Raw genomic sequence first — 20,382 nt, 5'->3', positions numbered from 1 at the left:
TTTCCAGATTTTGAATCATTTTCACAATTAAAATTCAAATTCTTTATTGGGTAGGTTCCCTATATCTTCCTCTTTTGTTTGTGTTGGTTGGCATTTTCCTGTTCCTTTACTTGCTGGGTATTTCTCTGCCTCTTCATCTTGCTTATATTGCTGTGTTTGAGGTGGCCTTTCCGTCTTCTGGCAGTTTATGGAGTTCTCTTTATTACGTAGTTAGCTCATTGTGTGTGGGGTTGGATGGGTGACTTGTCAAGGTTCCCTGGTTAGGGAAGCTTGTGTCAATGTTCTGGTGGGTGGAGCTGGATTTCTTCTCTCTAGAGTGCAATGAAGTGTCCAGTAATGAGTTTGAGATGTCAGTGGGTTTAGAGTGTCTTTGGGCAGCCTGTATATTAAAGCTCAGTGCTATTCTCCTGTGTTGCTGGATAGTTTGCATAGTATGTCTTTCACTGAAACTTGATGACCCTTGGGTGGTGCCTGGTTTCAGTGTATGTATGGAGGTATTTGATGAGTTCAGTTCAGTTCAGTCGCTCAGTCGTGTCCGACTCTCCGCGACCCCATGAATCACAGCACGCCAGGCCTCCCTGTCCATCACCAACTCCCGGAGTACACTCAAACTCATGTCCACAGAGTCGGTGATGCCATCCAGCCATCTCATTCTCCGTCGTCCCCTTCTCCTCCCGCCCCCAACCTTTCCCAGCATCAGAGTCTTTTCCAGTGAGTCAACTCGTCTCATGAGGTGGCCAAAGTATTGGAGTTTCAGCTTTAGCATCAGTCCCTCCAATGAACATCCAGGATTGATCTCCTTTAGAATGGACTGGTTGGATCTCCTTGCAGTATAAGGGACTCTCAAGAGTCTTCTCCAACACCACAGTTCAAAAGCATCGATTCTTCGGCGATCAGCTTTCTTCACAGTCCAACTCTCACATCCATACATGACCACGGGAAAAACCATTGCCTTGACTAGACGGACCTTGGTCGGCAAAGTAATGTCTCTGCTTTTTAATATACTATCAAGGTTGGTCATAACTTTCCTTCCAAGGAGCAAGCGTCTTTTAATTTCATGGCTGCAATCAGCATCTGCAGTGATTTTGGAGCCCAAAAAAACAAAGTCTGACACTGTTTCCACTGTTTTTCCATCTATTTCCCATGAAGTGATGGGACCAGATGCCATGATCTTTGTTTTCTGAATGTTGAGCTTCAAGCCAACCTTTTCACTCTCCTCTTTCACTTTCATCAAGAGGCTTTTGAGTTCCTCTTCACTTTCTGCCATAAGGGTAGTGTCATCTGCATATCTGAGGTTATTGATATTTCTCCCAGCAATCTTGATTCCAGCTTGTGCTTCTTCCAGCCCAGCGTTCCTCATGATGTACTCTGCATATAAGTTAAATAAGCAAGGTGACACGTCCAACAGGCGGTGGCTGCGCGGGCGCAGGAGGGCCGAGAGGAGCTACTCCGCGTTCAAGGTCAGGAGGGGGGGCCTTGAGGAGATACCCCTCGTCCAAGGTAAGGTACAGCAGCTGCACTTTGCTGGAGCGGCTGTGAAGAGATTTTCCACGACCAAGGTAAGGGAAACCGAAATAAGACGGTAGGTATTGCTAGGGGGCACCAGAGGGCAGACAAACTGAAATCATTTGATGAGTACCTATCAATTAATCTTCTCTGGAACAGGAGATCTCTGGTGTTGTCAGGATTTGGACTTAAGCCTCTGCCTCTGGTTTTCAGTCTTATTCTTGCAGTAGGCTCAAGGCTTCTCCCTCTGTTACTTTCAAGGCAGTTCCTTCTGTTGAAAAAGCTCTTCTATTTTCTGGTCTCCTCAGTGTCTAATTGCTGTCCTGACACCAGGATGTGGTGGTGGACACTTTTTTTTTTTTTCCCGGCTCACCTGTTCAGTCCTGCTGTGGGGAGGGAGGAACACAGCTAACAAATATCCCTGGCGTCTGTGGGGAGTGCTCGCAGTGTCTTGGCTACCCTGGGAATGCTCCCACTCGAGGCATGTGTGCTTTCCTGTTTATGCTGCTTAGGCTCTAGGTTGCTCTGCTGGGAGCTGTCCGTGGCTGATGCTGGGTTGCATGCACTTCCCAGGTCTGAGCAGCTCAGTTTCAGGTCCTCGGGTACTCCACAAAGGCGCAGACTTGGCTGGGCCTGCGTTTTGTGCCTTCCCCGGTCTGAGCAGCTCAGGCGACCAGGCGTTTGGTGAGCGCGGTCGCTGCGACTTATAGCCTTCCCAGTCCCTGCCGCTCGGTTTTCTGGGAGTACAACCAGCGCACTTTCTCAGGTGGATATCTACCAGCCCGAACCCAAGAAGTCCTGGCCAGCAAGGGAGCCTGCCTGCAGCTTGGCATGGGAAGCCTCTCTGGGGCTGCGCTGCCCCCACCCCGGCGCTGGCTGGCCTCCCCACCAGCGTCGGTGGGGGCTGGGGGAAGGGCCACCCACTGCCGGCTAGCTCGCTCAGCGCCCCGTTCTGTGGGCGGGGCTGGCAGAGTCCTGGGCTGGGGCTTTTCTCAGACTTTTCCTAGCCTTTTCACCTTTTAGCTGCAGCTTCTGCTTTGCTATTTTAAGTTCGCACCCTCAGTTTGCCCTGGGGCGTTCAAGCCCGGTTCTCCCTCTAAGCGCCACTGCCAGTGCCTCCCTGCCCAGCCCCGCCTGCTAGTGGGGGGTGCGGGCGTCTGAGCCTCTTCTCCGCTGAGAGTTTCCTCTGGGCACTTAGTCTGTGAGTTTTAATTATTTATGTCTTTTGTCTCCCAGTTATGCGGCCCTCTGAGGTTCCACTAGCCAGTGTTTCCAGGTGTTTGGAAACTTCTCTTTTTTTTTTTTTAAGCCTCCCTTCCCGGGATGGAGCTCCATCCCTCCCTCTTTTGTCTCTCTTTTTATTTCCTACCTCCTTTCGATGACTATGGGCTGCTTTTCTGAGTGCCTGATGTCCTCTGCCGGCATTCAGAACTTGTTTTGTGTGATTTACTCATCATTCAAATGTTCTTTTGCTGATTTTGTGGGGGAGAAAGTGGTCGCCCGGTCCTATTCCTCCGCCATCTTCCTGTAACTCCCATATTGTTTTTCTGTGTTTTAAGCAGACACAAATTCCAGGCTCAGATGAGTGTCCAGTCTGATATCCAGGCATACCGTAAGACACAGGACCTTTCTTCCTTGTGCTGAACTGTGCTGTGCAGGCCTAGGCACACTTGCCTCCACCTGGCTCCAGATGCTGCCTTCCTTAAAGACCAAATTCAAACTATTTAAAAGAAATTTTCCTCTATTATATTGAATCTTGAGCCACATCACCAAAGTTATTTTGAGTTATTTTCCTGTTCGCTTTTATGTTTCAACAACAGTGGTTCTTTTAATTTTTAGAATATTCAGGCTTTTCCCTATTTAATTGACTTGCAACATAGTTGTTCTTTCTTCCTGGAAAGTTTATTCTTTTAATTTTCTCCTGCATGTTCTTTCCCATCATTCCTCTCACTTCTGAGGAGAAATTTTTTCTCAGCAACTAATGTGAAGTAGATTCTCCTAACATTTGTTTTGTTTTTTTTTAATAACACTTTCTAAAGTTACTTCATAGTATTTATCACAATTTATTATAATAATTATTTTGCATGTTTATTTAATGTTAAAGTTCTATCCTTAATCTCATTTTATATTCATTCATTCAAGAATTCTAGTATAGGAAATCATTAGATTGTAATTGAAAGTCACTCAGTCATGTCTGACTCTTTGTGACCCCATGGACTATCCATCCATCCCATGGAATTCTCCAGGCCAGAATACTGGAGTGGGTAGCCAGTCCCTTCTCCAGGGGATCTTCCCAACCTAGGTATTGAACCCAGGTCTCCCACATTGCAGGCGGATTCTTCACCAGCTGAGCCAGAAGGAAAGCCCAAGAATACTGGAGTAGGCAGCCTATCCCTTCTCCAGTGGATCTTTTCAACCGAAGAATCTAACTGGGGTCTTCTGCATTGCAGGTGGATTCTTTACCAAATGAGCTATCAGAGAAGCCCAGAATGTAACTAGAGAGATCTATAAAGGCAAGTAATGTTAGTGCATGTAAGATAATTTTTAAATGTTCATTCTAGTTTGTCATGGCTATGTGGCATTGGGTAACAAATAATCTCATACCTTAATGGCTTAAAATAACAACTGCTTTATTATTCCTTATAATTCTGGGGATCAGGAATTCAGATGAATCCTGCTGGATGGTTGCTGTTTTTCCTAATGTGGCATGAACGGAGAACGGGCTGGCCATTCGAGTCTGAAATGACTCCACTCAAATTTCCAGCACCTTGGTGGGGATGGACAGAGGAAGGCAGGGTGCAGTGCGGAAACATGACTGGGCCTTCTTTCAAGTGGAGGTTTTCAGTAATTAAGCCTTTTTTCCCCATTTTTAATAGAGCTATGTCTCTCCCTTTAGTAATTCTCAAAATATATGGTTTCTAGTAAACATTTTACATGGTAGCTCATGGCTCCAAGAGCTATCTTGCTTTGTTCTAGAAAACAAAAAAAAGCACCATGGCCTTTTATGAACTAGCTTCAGAAGTCCTATAGCATTATTTCCTGCATACCCTGATGTTCATAGTAATGAACTGGTGTTCATACCCTGCTGTTCAAGGCCACCCAGATAGAAAGGAATAGGAAACTGACTCCACCTCTCCATTGAAAACTGTTAAAGAATTTGTAACCATGCATAAAATCTCAACAATAATAACACTCTCCAATATTGTGCTAATTGAGTTCTGGATAAACAAGAATCAGAAATTATAAGCCCTATCCTTAAGGGTCATATAAATAATTTTTAAAATTGTAACAGTTATACAAAATTTTATTTTTTTATTTACCTTAAATAATGCATAGTACATAAGACATAATAATGTATATTCCATAGAACATACAATCTTCTCTGGAACATTCCAGGAGAAACATCTCTTCCTCTCTACCCATCAAATTCTATTCATCTTTTGGGTCTCCATCAAATCCTGTTCACCTTTTAGGTTCCAAATTAGATATTAGTAGAGTTAATGATGGACAGGGAGGCCTGCCATGCTGCAGTCCATGGGGTTGCAAAGAGTCGGACATGAGCTGAACTGAACTGAACTGAACATGTGTCATTTGAAATCTTTCTCAAATCTACCAGTCAGAACAAAGCTAATCGCTACTATATTCATAGAATACTATGAAAGTATATTTATTTTAGGACTTATAACAGTCCATTTAAAAATTCCACATTTGTTCTGTTAGAATATGTGTGACTAATAATCAGGGTACAATATTCTGATATGGCATAGAGTACATACTCAATAAATGGATATTAAATAATGGGTACTTCATAAAACATAAGGCATGGCAATTTGATCAACAAGCTTATCACAGTAAATTATAATCATAAACATATTTATAATCTGGGAAGTATATTTATAACAGCATTTCTATATGAAAATCCATTTTAAGATGTAAATTAACAAGTTGGAAACAAACACTGTGAGCTCTATCATTGTTTAATTCATATTCAGTGATGTCATGTACTTCATCTGGAGAAGTTAAGAGCTCCACCTTTGCTTGCATACTCTTGGGAAGACCTACAGGGTATTTTAGTCTCAAGCAGTGGACTGTGAAGAAAGCTGTTCGCGGAAGAAGTGATGCTTTTGAACTGTGGTGTTGGAGAAGACTCTTGAGAGTCCCTTGGACTGCAAGGAGATCCAACCAGTTCATTCTAAGGAGATCAGTCCTGGGTGTTCATTGGAAGGACTGATGCTAAAGCGGAAACTGCAATACTTTGGCCACCTCATGCGACGAGTTGACTCACTGGAAAAGAATATGATGCTGGGAAAGGTTGGGGACGGGAGGAGAAGGGGACGACAGAGAATGAGATGGCTGGATGGCATCACAAACTCGATGGACATGAGTTTGAGTGAACTCCGGGAGTTGGTGATGGACAGGGAGGCCTGGCGTGCTGTGATTCATGGGGTCGCGGAGAGTCGGACACGACTGAGTGACTGAACTGAACTGAGTGAATAAGAGCATAGATTCCAGAGTCAGACTGCCTTCATGCTAATCCATTCTTCAACACATACTAATGAATATGTCCAGAGAAAACTGTAATTTGAAATGATACAGGCACCCCAATGTTCACTACAGCACTATTTACAATAGCCAGGACATGGATGCAATCTAAATGTCCATTGACAGAGGAATGGATAAAAAGATGTGGTACATATGGCTCCTTCATCCATGGGATTTTCCAGGCAAGAGTACTGGAGTGGCTTGCCATTGCCATCTCCGTGTGAAATATTACTCAGCCATTAAAAGAATGAAATAATGCCATTTATATCAACATAGATGGACCTAGAGATTATCATACTAAGAGAATGAAGTCAGATAGAAAAAGACACATGTATGATATCACATATAAGTGGAATCTAAAAAAAAGAAAGATATAAATAAAGTTACTTACAGAACAGAAGCAGACTCACAAACTTAAAAAATAACCATATGGTTGCTGCTGCTGCTGCTGCTAAGTCACTTCAGTCGTGTCTGACTCTGTGTGACCCCATAGACAGTAGCCCACCAGGCTCCCCCGTCCCTGGGATTCTCCAGGCAAGAACACTGGAGTGGGTTGCCATTTCCTTCTCCAATGTGTGAAAGTGAAAAGTGAAAGTGAAGTCGCCCAGCCGTGTCCGACCCTTAGCGACCCCATGGACTGCAGCCTACCAGGCTCCTCCATCCATGGGATTTTCTAGGCAACAGTACTGGAGTGGCTTGCCATTGCCTTCCGAACCATATGGTTACCAAAGGGGAAAGGTGGAAGGGAGGGATAAATTAGGAGTTTGGGACAAACATAAACACACTTCTACATGTAAGACAGATAATCAACAAGGCTCGACTGTATAACACAGGGGACTCTACTTAGTACTCTGTAATAACATATATGGAACAAGAATCTGAAAAAGAAGGGATATTCGTGTATGTATAATGGAATCACTTTGTTGTATACCTGAACTAACACAACGTTGTAAATCAACTATGCTTCACTATAAAATAAAAATTTTTTTAAAAACAATAACTTTATGCTTTTGACTTTTTTAAAGCTTCAGTTTCTCCACCTGTGAAATGGGAATAATTGTAACTATTTCATAGGGCTGTTGTGAAAGACAAATGATTATTGAGGGTAAACTATTAAAGTAATAACTGATACATAGTAAGCATTTATCAAAGATACTTCATAGTTCTTTGTATTTCAAACAGAAGAATTAACACACTAATTTATGACTATATCTAACTTCTTTATTTTTATATTTTGAATTCTTAGAGGTAAACAAACTTGTCTCACACAACTAATTAACCCTAATAAGACAAAACTCTTTATAATTACAATTTGCATTTTTGTTAACAAAGTTCTCTCATTTTTATTATTTATAGTCTTTTGAAAAATTCCATAAAAGGGTAGTCAGAGGTTTTGACCTTGTCAAGACTACATCTGGGTTTAAAATTCTCCATTGAAAAAAGAAAATAAGCTAGTGGGAAATCTATTACTAAGGTAACTTCTGGAGTCATGATTCTGGTAATTATTTAAAATTTTAAATAGAATACTTGCTGAAATAAAATATACATACAAAAAGGGAACAAATAATAAATATCAGCCTAATTAATTTTCACAGTTTGAATATAGATGTGTAACCAGAATGCTAGTACTGGTAAAGTTATAAGTACTTATAATTAAAATATTTACTTATATTACCACATCTTCTCAAATATAAGATTATTTTTGTTTTGGCATTTATGTTTCAAAATTGAACACAAATGTTTCTAAAGATGAAAAGAATTAAATTATCAAAATAGTAAATATATCTGCACCTTAAAAGTTTTGCTTTCTATATAATGGTTGACTGTGTTTTGAGTCAGGAATAAGTATTTGCCTTAAAGGTCAATAATAAAAATTCCTTATAGTTTTATCACTTGTTGCCTTTGAATAAAAATTACTCTTTACATAGGCCTTATCAAATAAGGTACCAGCTATTTATATACATATATGTATATACAGTAATATAAATAATGAAAAAGTACAAGTAAGTTCTCTGCTTGAATTTTCAGTAATTAAGTCATTTTATTAATGGTATTTCCCTAAGAGGCTAATCACCAGTCACAATACTGAAAAAGTTAATAATGGAATTTAAATGACACTTGGAAATTGTCATTGAGTCCCTTGTGGACTTTCAAGTTTTATTTCCCATCAAGACACCTACCTAGAGAATCTTCAGGATTATAAAACATAAATACCTTGATATTTAGCGATGGGATAAAAAATATATTTCCTTTTTTCCCCTTTTTCCAACCTGTATTTGGTCAACTTTCTTCACCTGTGGTGTGCAGATCCTGAAAAATACCTCTTCAAATGTGGGTATCCTTTCCCTCAAAAAGGCAAATAAAGTTAAATTGCACTGAACAGTACAGTCTGCCTAGAAATTAAAACTTGAAGATAGGGATAAATTGTGTTTGAGTTTGCATCTCACTTGATGTATACGTGCTCTACGTCTCCTATAAATCTTACAGATAAACCATTTGTCTTCAGACTTAAACAGAATCCTTTCCCATGCATAGCTTTTGGCCATGGATTTCAGAATGTGTCTTGTAAAAAGTATTAAGGAGAAAGAGCATACAAAAAATTGAGACGGGGTAAGTAGGTAGCCACTAATTAATGAAAAAAGAACCCCAAATCACTCAAAATATTTAGGCTTGATGATTCAAATGTGCTTACAGGGGTGACTATTAGCCTGTTTGAGAGATGGTCAGTTCATTCATGGCACAATGCAGGTCCCCAGACACACTGCTGTGCCGGGAAACAAAGAGTGGGACAGCCCCACCCTCGCTCATTCTCCAATCCTGCAACACCCTTGCTCACAAAGCCCCTTTCAACTGTGCCTTTATTCTGGATGTTTACTTTTACTTATTCAGACTTCCTTTGTCATCTCATGCACAGCGTCCCCCAACCCTCCCCAAGCTGAATTCTGATACAACCCACCATAAACCTGCCATTGAAGAAAACAAGCTGCAGGCCCAGGATTCTGTGATTTGGGAGAAATGCTTTGCGAATTTTCACTTTTTTTACAAAACAGTAACAAAAGGTATTTTTATGCAAGCTAAAATAAAGTTCCTGGAGAGAACTATTCTACAGTAACAAAGGAAAGTTATAGCATAAGCATGTTAGAGGGTTTTATTTTCCTTGATATTTTAAATAGTGTAGGAAAATATCACAACCTGAATGGTATAACAATGGCAGAATAAAAATATCTATTGTATTCTAGAGTTGGAGTGTTCTAATATTTAAGGTAGCTTTTATAATTCAGAGGTTTGTAAATCCTTGAGCATGAGATAAATCAATGTGTATATGATATTACCATTTGAAATTATATATATGTATATATATAATATTTCACTATGTGATTATATACAAATAACTTTGCAAGAAATTTTACCTCTAAAGGGGTGGGGGGCTTTTAAATTAAGTTATTCCTTAATTATTAATCCAGAAAATTGACAAATAATATTTAACAAATGTCTATTTTTTAAAAAGTAGCATAATCAGATCAAAGGAATGTTTACAATGATATCACCATTTACAGCTGAAAATTTCAACTATTGTATACGTTTACTAGACAATTCTCCAAATCATTTGTGTAAAATGGAATAGATTCTATTCAATTTCATCTTCTGAATAGGGACTACCTTATTTAAAAAGTATTTTAAATAATAAAAATTTAAATACTGGCAAAAATCTATGGAAAAAAACTTTTTTTAATTTGAATTAATCAAGTACAGGTTGTTAAACCCAATGGAGCCTACTAATTTACTGCTGCCTACTTTTATGTTTTAAAAAAATCATTTTAAGTCAGCTACACTTTTTTAAATGAAATGCATATTTCAAATGCTATGGGAATCCACAGCATAGTAAACAAGATTTATAATAGCTTTACTCAACTATAATATTGTGTTTTTTCAATATCTTTAAAGGAAAAGTTAAAATAATTTTTCCTATCAAGGAAAAATGCTATTTCCCAATACCTTCACACTTACTTTTAGAAATATGCCCACATTTAATGTATTATCAAAGGCTTTACTTTTAAATTAATAAAATGATGAAGTTTTATCTTTTCCATCCGTAACAAGAGTTACATAAACACGTTTGAATATTTCACTCATTTTCTTTGAACGTGTAGCTCATGTGTGCCTGTTTAATTGGGATGCTCCCTCTCTTCTAAACTCTCAGATACTTTCATTAAAGCACATGTGCATGCAAGCAATGATGACCCTTTAGACTAGTCGTAAATTTAGTCGCTGGGAAATGAGAAGGCTTCACAGATGACTTAATTTGCTGTGGGAACCTGCGCTTCCTCCGCGTGTAACCTCTGCATTTGGCTGCCTGTGACCTTGAGCACCATCCACCTGCTGGAAGCCATGTTTGATTCTCCAGCCAGGGAAACGCCTGCCTGACAGCAGAATGGTATCATAGGATAGTGTGAAGGAATTTTTCTTTCTCTGTCATCATTAAGGGGGTTCCCCCTATGGTGAGGGGAATGAAAAGTACGATTTAATGTTCTCTGGAGAGTGGCAGGGGGAAGAAAGGCTCAAAGCTTTGCATGCTGCTTTCCGAGTGGGTCATTTCAGTCCTTGTGGCGAATGGGATGTCCCCCTGGAATTTGCCATAGACTGTCTGAAAAGAAAGGGATTAAGACCCTTTTCAGGATGGAAATGTAACAAAAGGACCACTTTTATGATGTAGCAGCATAAAATAAGGGGCTCTATTGTGCAACTGATTGCTAAAGATCTTTGAATCGGGTAGCCTAGCCTGGTAGGCCCCGTTCCCGGTGGCTTTGGAGGCTTGTACAGAATGGTCCGTCTATACTAGAAGCAGAGTTCTGCTCTCATTTAGGGGCAAGTAAGAGATTATTAGTTTGTTCCTACATGATTTTTTTTTCACACCTACGGAAAAGTGGCCTGTAGGGAGATTATACTCTAGTGAAAGTTGCTGCTAATTAAAACAAGTAATTAGTGTTCCTCCAGGCTTTGCGGTTTCACTCACTTTTGCCCGCCAGACAGCATTAGTTTAAAAGCAATCCAATTTCTAGCAATAACAGACTGTAAAAAAGTCATTTAACAAGTATATAAGTGTAAGGTTACAGTTCAGGCATTGATTTATCTCTTCTGCGCTATTTAGAAATACTGTAGTAAAGTTGAAGAGAAAGAAAGTTAAACGGCTTTTTAAAAAATTTAACATTAAGAAAAAAAAAGACTACATGCCTCAGTCCATTTACAAAAAAAGAAAAATGACAAGCAAAATCTGGGAGCGTATGAGATTTCCTAAATTACATTAGGAAACCAAAATTGGATTTAATGCTGTTTTCCTCAACCCTCACTTAGCATTTTGTAAACAGATCATTTCATTAAGTCCTTTTGTTTCTTCTCTCGCCTTTGCTGAAACAAGGACTTTTTATTGACTGATTCTCATTGAAATGAATTGGAACAGTAGAGTTTAACACAACACGTTATTACCTCCTTTTTTTCACAGTTCCAAAATGACTAGCATGGCTCTAGTTTGCATATCTGGTGGGAGGATTTAGTTAAACTAGAGAGATCTTGAGAGAGATTAAAATATTTTATTATAAAGAGATATAACAAAAATTAATATTAAAAATCATACCTACACTGAATCATGCCCTACTAAAATTCTTGTCTAATTGCTCAGTTTTTTAACCTGACATCCTTTTATAATTGCTGCTTTTGCTACCTAAAGTGATGTATTTCTGAGATTGATATCATTAAAGACATGTGTGGTATTATACAAGAGATTCAATATAGCTAATCATTAAAACCAACCATAATTCTACTTTCCCCTTAACAAATGAATTTATAATATTTTAATTAATATATAGTTTTCATATCTGTGGGTTCTCCAATGCTGTACTTCTATTTTTGACATAAAAGGATGCCAGCTACTCTGCAACACACAAAACTTTGCTGTGCTTTTTATATAGTGCTAGTCACATAAAATTCTCTATGTGAAAAGACATTTATGATAAACAGTAAATACCGCAAAAATGACAGCTACTGTCACATATTCAACTAGTAGATTCTGAACTTTGTCATCTTCTTTAACGTATTACAATTAATAAAGCACTCAATAGCCCAATTTTGATCATTTCACGTTAAAATAAAACTAGACTGATCACATTTTAAACATTAATTTGGAAGACGAAGATGTCTTTCATAAAATCTAGCAGCTTGTTTAAATTAAAAAATAAATTTAATCATGTAAATTTTTGAACTCTAAACTGTATTTTATAATTTCAACATACGCTGTTTCTTTCCTGGACTTTATTTCCTATCATTACTTAAAGTGTAAGAATTTTGGTAACCAAGTTCAAAAAATATTTTGTATGTATCAGAGGGTCAGTATGTATTTGAATCTCTGCTTAATGTTTAAAAATATCTATGAGAAGAAAAAGTATGTTTGGCTATAACTTTTTCTTGAAGAAAGAATCTAAAATAATGAAGACTGCATTCATTACTAGGTGTGTTTATTATATAGATTAAGTTTCCAAAAGACACTCAGCTTTCGAAATTCTAAAATCGCTTTATAATTCTTGCAGAAACTTTAGTGTGGTATATCGAAAATCTTTCTGCAATATCATCCCTTTTTTCCCTGATAATTAGAACAGTGCTCAACTGGCATTTTAAGATATTTTATTTTGGGTTTTGCCTTTTAATGGTATAAAGCTTCTTTTGAAATCAGCCTTTGAAAGTATTTGATTTTCTTAAATTGAATTTAAGCTCCCTCTATCAAGTCTCTTTTTGAGCTCAAAATATGCTTTTTATTTCAGGACTGATAAGCTGGAGAATGTGACTATGGCAGCACAGACCTGGGGCACCAGAGGGCAGACTGTGCAGAGACCTGAGAGGCCTCTTTAAGGGTCGTGATGGAACCATAAAGGACACCATAATAGCTCTCATTTTATGTATTGAGCCATATTTGCACAACAATTCCATTATAAGGGAGAGATAATCTTTGGAAGTAATTTTAAAACAGCAAATGTATAAATGCTGAGTCTCAAGTAAAAGAAAACAATTTTCCTAAGCCAAATGTCTTTCATAAGAGATTTCAATGGTCATTTGATTCTGTCTTAAGGATAATTTGACCTTATGATTCACCCATTTCTTCAGTACACGTCTCAAATATAATTGTTTTCATTTGAAGTTAAAAAAATAGAACAGCTAAATAACCCTTTGTGATTTGCTTTACTGCATTGTAGTGCTTTTGTCTAACCAAAGAAAACTCTTAAGCATGCAATTATTAGTATTAAAATTGATGCCTCCAAGAGTTCAATACCAACTTTGCACACACACACACACAAAACCACATACTGAGAATAATGCTGACTCCAGATCCTCTTTACATTTTTATATATTCCTTGCAGTCCAAAAAGCTAGATCATACTCAGTCTTTGAAGCTAGAGATGGTATTTTCTTTGTATAATGTAATAAAGTTCAATAAATGCCTATTGAATTCAATATGATTTAAATTCTTTGATTTGTATCAATATGTCAATAAAGATATAGTGCAGATAGCAATTTTCATTACAAAATAATTTTGGAGTTTCTAACAAAGATGAGATGTATAAAATATTATGTAGTCTATGATGCATGGTATTTATAGAAGACCAGACCTGTGTCATTTCATATATACAAAGTACAGAATGTATTCACTACACAATATCACTAGACAGAAAGAGTAAAATTAGAATATAAGAGAAGCTACACCAAGACAAGTATTTTATGTATTAATGCATCATCTCATTTATTAAAACGCTTTCAGAGATGAAGACTCAGGAACTTAGATGAGTTAAGAAACTTTCCCCAAAAAGTTAAGGTGAAGGGGATTTATTTTAAAAGATCATTTTAACATGTTGCTGGTGTGTACCTGCCATGTGCCAGTCACTGTGCTAAAGCACATTGTGGGCACCTGTGGACAAGATGCATGAGCTCCCTGCTATCTGGAAACACACATTCTAGTAACTTTATAGACAAATGCACAAGTAAATATGCAATAATAGTGATGAGTATTATAAAGGGCTTTCCTGGTGGCTCAGACGGTAAAGAATCCACTTGCAATGCAGGAAACCTGCATTCAATTCCTGGGTTGGGACGATCTCCTGGAGGAGGGCATGGCAACTCACTCCAGTATTCTTGCCTGGAGAATCCCCATGGACAGAGGTGCCTGGTGGGCCACAGACCATAGGGCCCCAAAGAGTTGGACACGACTGAGCAACTAAGCATGCATACATATTATAAAGGGAATCAAGATAATTTTCAATCAATAAAGAAATCTGTCTCCAAGGTAATGACAAACATTTCCATATTATTTTGACATTTTGAGCCTGAATTCAGGCATTTACATTTATTTCTATTCTATTTAATCCTGGATACTTCAGTCAGTTTTCCCCAGATTTTAACTTCCTTTTGATTCTTGATGTGCTTACTTTTTGAAAAGCCTGTGGTCACTCAGAACACACCACTCATGCCACCAGCAGTCAGTGCAGATTGCATTCAACTTTTGCAGACTCACTTTATTCTTCAGAATGTAGATTGCCTCTTCAATCCTCTCCCTAAAAGAGAACTGATTTTTCAGTTGCGACTGATTCCACTAAACTTCATCCCATGATGTCATTTTTTTAATTAATTTTTATTGGAGTATGTGAAAGTGAAAGTGTTAGACTCTTTGCCACCCCAAGGACTGTATCCTGCCAGGCTCCTCTGTCCCTGGAAATTCCTGGCAAGAATACTGGAGTGGGTTGGCATTCCCTTCTCCAGGGGATCTTCCCTACCCAGGGATCAAACCCAGGTCTCCTGCATCACGGGCAGATTCTTTACCATCTAAGTTTCCAGGGAAGCCCCTTATTGGAGTATATTTGCTTTAAAATGTTGTATTAGTTTCAACTATACAGCAAAGTGAATTAGCTATATGTAAACATGCAACTTTTTATGGATTTCCCAGAGCACTGAGTTCCCCGAGCTGTACGGTAGATTATTAGCTATCTATTTTGTGTATGTGCATGTGTGTACTCAGACACTCAGTCATGTCCAATTCTTTGTGACCAGATGGATTGCAGCCCAACGGGCTCCTCTGTCCATGAGGTTTTTCAGGCAAGAATACTGGAGTGGGTTGCCATGCCCTCCAGGGGATCTTCCCGATGCAGGAATTCAACCTGCATCTCTTACGTCTCTTGAAATGTCAGGTGGATTTTTTACCGCTAGTGCCACAGAATCTCACTTATTGTATACACGGTATCAATAGTGTATGTGTGTCAATGCCAATCGCCCAATTCATCCCACTCCCCTCGTTCCCCCTTGATGACAATACATTTTTTTCGCTATGTCTACGTCTCTGTTTCTGCTTTGCAAATAAAATCATCTATATGATTTTCTTGATTTCACATGTGTGTGTTAATATGTGACGTCTGGTTTTCTCTTTTTTGACTTACTTCACTTTTATGACAGTCTCTGTGTCATTCCACACTGTCTTGATTTTCTCCCTTCTAGGCTGCTATTCATTTGATCTTGCATCTTTTATCACAAAAGCATTGGGGTGGTTGCATTTCTTCATCTTCAGTGTAATAGCTAACATTCATTAAATGTCTATTGTGTACCCCCATTATTCTAAACATTTTTCTTTACAATTGTACCTCATGTAGTTCTCCAACTTTAGAAAGAAAAGTATCCTGCCATTAATGTTTTACAAATCGGGAAAATGAGAAGCAGAGAAGTTCCCAAGTTCATACACTGCTGCTGCTGCTGCTAAGTCGCTTCAGTCATGTCCGACTCTGTGCGACCCCATAGACGGCAGCCCACCAGGCTCCCCCATCCCTGGGATTCTCCAGGCAAGAACACTGGAGTGGGTGCCATTTCCTTCTCCAATGCGTGAAAGTGAAAAGTAAAAGTGAGGTCTCTCAGTCGTGTCCGACTGAGTGACCCCATGGACTCAGCCTACCAGGCTCCTCCATCCATGGGATTTTCTAGGCAAGAGTACTGGAGTGGCTTGCCATTGCCTTCTCCGAGTTCATACACTAGGAAGTGACAAAGCCCTGACTTAGAAGAAGAAGGTGGTTAAGAGATTTTACTGTTAATTTCATGTCTCAGAGTTTTTTTAGTAACACTGGAACCATCTTCCATTTCAAAATGGATGAACATAGAATCAGGCCTTCCCTTCCCAAACAGTTTTCCTAAAGTTTAGGGTATAGGTTAAATTATATTCAGTGTACCTACCTAGAGTTGTTGTAAGTTCTAAGTTGAGATTACACCCTCGTAGGTTTTTAAACACCACTTCTTCAAGTCTTACTTCACTGAAAGGGAGAATGGAAGAACAGAAAGGCACTGGGCATTTGCTGTGCAGGCATCCAGCGCTGCCTTCAAATCTAGTTCTGCTGTTTACCAGTTGTGTTACTTGGGCAAATTATATAATTTCCCTAGACCTGGTTATTCCTTTTTTCTCATTGAGGATAATACATATCTCAGGAGGTTGCCATGGGAATCAATCTAATACACGAAAGTGGTTTGGTACATGCTTTGCTCTCAGTAATTTTGACTCTATTTTATTGGGAATTAAGATTGAACTGGCAATTCTTTTCATTATTTCTTAAAAATTTGAGAGAGAAAAGTTTCCAAAATTAAGCCAAGTTTTATCAGATGCTCTGTCATTTGGCTTTTTGATTTATCACAGTTTGCGGTAAGTCAGTCGTATAGTTATTCATCACTCATTTGCTTATCTACTCAACAAGCAAGACAGTGATCAAGCAGTCATAATAGAACCATTATACCAGACTCTGTTCTAGCAACAGGATTTCAGTGGTATGTGAGAGATGGCGCCTACTATGAAGTTCGCATTAAAAAGATGTGATCATGGGTATAAGGGATGTCAGCAAAGGAGCTAAGCTTATGTTAATATGTTTAGTGTGTAGAATTATTGACCTCTTCTCTCTTTCAAGATGGTCTGCAGCTAATAGTTCCCTCAGTTCAGTTTCAATGGTAAAGTTAAAAAGTTTATATACATGTCCTTCTAAGATCTATTTCATCTCTGAGACACTGTGCCTCTGTAATCATGTCATGGCTGGTTCTCTTTCTTTTTATTCTTACTTAAATGCCATCTACCATATTTCCAGTCAAAGGTTTATAAAATTTACTGGAAGCAGAATGACTTATTTTCAACTGATATCACTTTTTACTCCTTCCATTAGGTCAATCTGTACACATGTACACATAATATTGTTTGAACTATTGTCCAGTTTACCTTATACCTTGCTGAAGGCATAAGTTTTATAATAGATCATTGGCCCTATTTTTCCTAATGATTTCTGGGGGGCTCCTATACCCCTTTTTCTACTTTCTTCAGTTTTTCCTATTGTTTCTCAAGGAGTCATATTTTATAGTATATCCTGAGCATTTCCCCCAATCTCTCTTAAATTTTATTGAAGTAGTAATTTCTGCTACAAACTAAGTTGGGCTGAATATGTCTAGAGGATAATCAACAACAGGATACTTACATCATTGCAATATAAGGAGCATTCAATTTAGATATGAAAACACACTGAAAGGTCAACCTTCAACCATGGTATCCTTGGACTGAACCTCTAAAAAAAGTTAAGGAGGAACAATTGCATACACTATTATACAACAAAGGCAGAGCCTTGGTGACCTGCAAGCACAGCCTAACCTACATATGACACACACAGACTTTTTAGCATTCAGTAAACCCTATATTTTGTTATTCTTTCCTTCCATCGCACTTTTGCCACATTGATTGTTTATCAACTGCTTCTTATCCTTGTATGTAAACTTCACAAGGAGTAGAAAGTGTAATTGCTACTATTCTGCTAGCTGCTGCTGCTGCTGCTAAGTGGCTTCAGTTGTGCCCAACTCTGTGCAACCCCATAGACGGCAGCCCACCAGGCTCCCCCATCCCTGGGATTCTCCAGGCAAGAACACTGGAGTGGGTTGCCATTTCCTTCTCTAATGCATGAAAGGGAAAAGTGAAAGTGAAGTCGCTCAGTCGTGCCCAACTCTTAGCGACCCCATGGATTGCAGCCTACTAGACTCCTCTGTACATGGGATTTTCCAGGCAAGAGTACTTAAATACTCACTGAATAGATGGCATGAATTGGATAATATAGCACTGAAAATATGATGAGATTAAGTGCTTGAGTTATTATCATGTAGCATTTGGAGAGATACTTGATAAAGGAGATATAATTTTAACATCCTAGAGCAAAGTAGTTTTACAATTATTGTGTAATTTTAGAGTTGACATTGAGTCACAATTACCATGGTGTGGCTCTAGTTTGCAATATAAACCTTCACCTTGAAAAAAAAATGTTTATCCACAAAATAATGAGTAGTCTATAGAATGCAGACTTGAAGTTAAAGTTTCCTTTCATTCTTTCATTTTCTCTCATCCTTAACCAACAATTTCATTTGTGAAACTGTTTCCTATTGAGTGTGTACTATGTGCCAGACACTGAGAACAGAGCACTGGAGATGCAGAAAAGAGAGATATAATCACAGCTCTTGGGTATTTTTTCACTAAGTAAGATGAAAAAATCAACAATGGAGGCAGAGTGCAGAAAAGTAAATACACCACAGAATTATAGCAAAGCAGGGAAGAAGGGAGCCATACAGGAGTATCAGAGAGTTCCTCCAGATGGAGATAGTTAATAAGTCGAGTTCTTAAAAACAAATCGAAGTTTTACAGGATGATCAAAATAATCAAGTTCTAACATGTCCACAATGACTTATTTACCAGGTGGACTAGCTACTTCCACTAATTAAATTTGATTCTAGGCAATCTGACTCATGTTTAATGTACATGTTCTTTGTTCTCATACTAAAGAACCACCTGTAATCCATGAGTCGTCTTTTAAATGTAAATGCCAGCAATACTTCTGTTTCTTATTTACTTCATGTAGTTCATTTAATCCATGTTAGCTCAGCAGCACAATGGGAACATGAAACCACATTTTTTAGCCACTCCTCCCTACGAATAAACATGTATTTCCTTACTGACTTCTAACCCTGAAAGATATCATTCTATACTTCTTATGACCATCTTCATTTAACTAAATCTAGACTTTTTTCATTGTTTTCAAAACTTCCGCCTTTTCTTTCTCTCTTTTTAATTTTCTACTTTTGTTTAAAAGCCATTGAACCATTTACTCTTATCTTCTCACCATTGAAATTGCTGTTAATTAGCTAATGAACAAATATTTAATTTCTTCTGAAAATAAACTTGATCAAAGTTTTCACTATAATTCATAAGAATCATGTTTATGCATTTGTTAGGGCCTAGGACTATAGATTTATTACAGAGAACTACTAAGAAAGTAAGCACCCTGATAAACTTTTCCAATATATTTGGTAAAAAGAAGTATATGGTCTTCAATCAGCCATCATTTGCTCCTTAATTACTGGTTTCGACAAAAATTAGATCTTACTAGTTCTTTCAGTGAAGATCATGAGTCTGAAGAATGTAAAAAGTACCTTTTCCACCCTGATCAAACATTTAACTTCTTTCTTCTCTATTTACTGTCTCCTTGAATAACTCACATCTATTCCAAAATTTTCAAAAATGTCTCTTTCTGTTTCAGTAAAAGCCTCCCTCCCTCCCTTCAGGGCATGGCTGAAGTTCACTTGGTGAAAAGAGCAACTTGCAATTGAAACCCAGAGATGAAGATCCCAGCCTTTGTTCTCCATTTTGTAGCCACATGATAGTATATAAGCAACTTATTTTTCTACATTTTCCTGGGCCTGAGAGTTGGCAAATGAGAAAAGTAGATGAGGTCATCTCTAAAATCCCTTATGGTTCTTGTATTTTATAATCCCATTATAAATCACCCTTAATTACAAGGGCCCTCGGGTTCTGTGTAGTTAAATTTATTTTGGGCTTTTATTTTTGTTGTTGTCCTTATTTTTCTGTGTGTTTATTTTCCTCTAATCACTTTGATGGATACAAGCCCCTTCATTTGTCCTTTGCAAAGCTGCATAATCTTTAGCAATTAAATTAGTCAAGCTGATGTAACTCATGGCCTCCTTCATGCTAGAAATTTTGATGTAAATTTTGTACAACTAGAGACCTGAATTATGAAAATTTCATAAAGTTCAATTTTACTCTTATGTGTGACATTCTTTTTACTCTGGAATTTTATTGATGGTTTCAAGTTTGCCTGAGCCAATGGCTCAGAGCACCATCTAAAAAAAAAAAAAAAAACTGGTCGTATTTATATTTGTCCTGGCCTTGAATTCACGCTGTGTGTCTCATAAAGCAACCTAGCATGAGACATGAGACGAAGGGATACTCCT

This window comes from Moschus berezovskii, chromosome 8 (genome assembly GCF_049115385.1).
Source record: "Moschus berezovskii isolate FMDL1 chromosome 8, NW_MosBer_1.0, whole genome shotgun sequence".
Lineage (NCBI taxonomy): Eukaryota > Metazoa > Chordata > Mammalia > Artiodactyla > Moschidae > Moschus > Moschus berezovskii.
Note: the sequence above shows the minus strand (reverse complement) of the source record.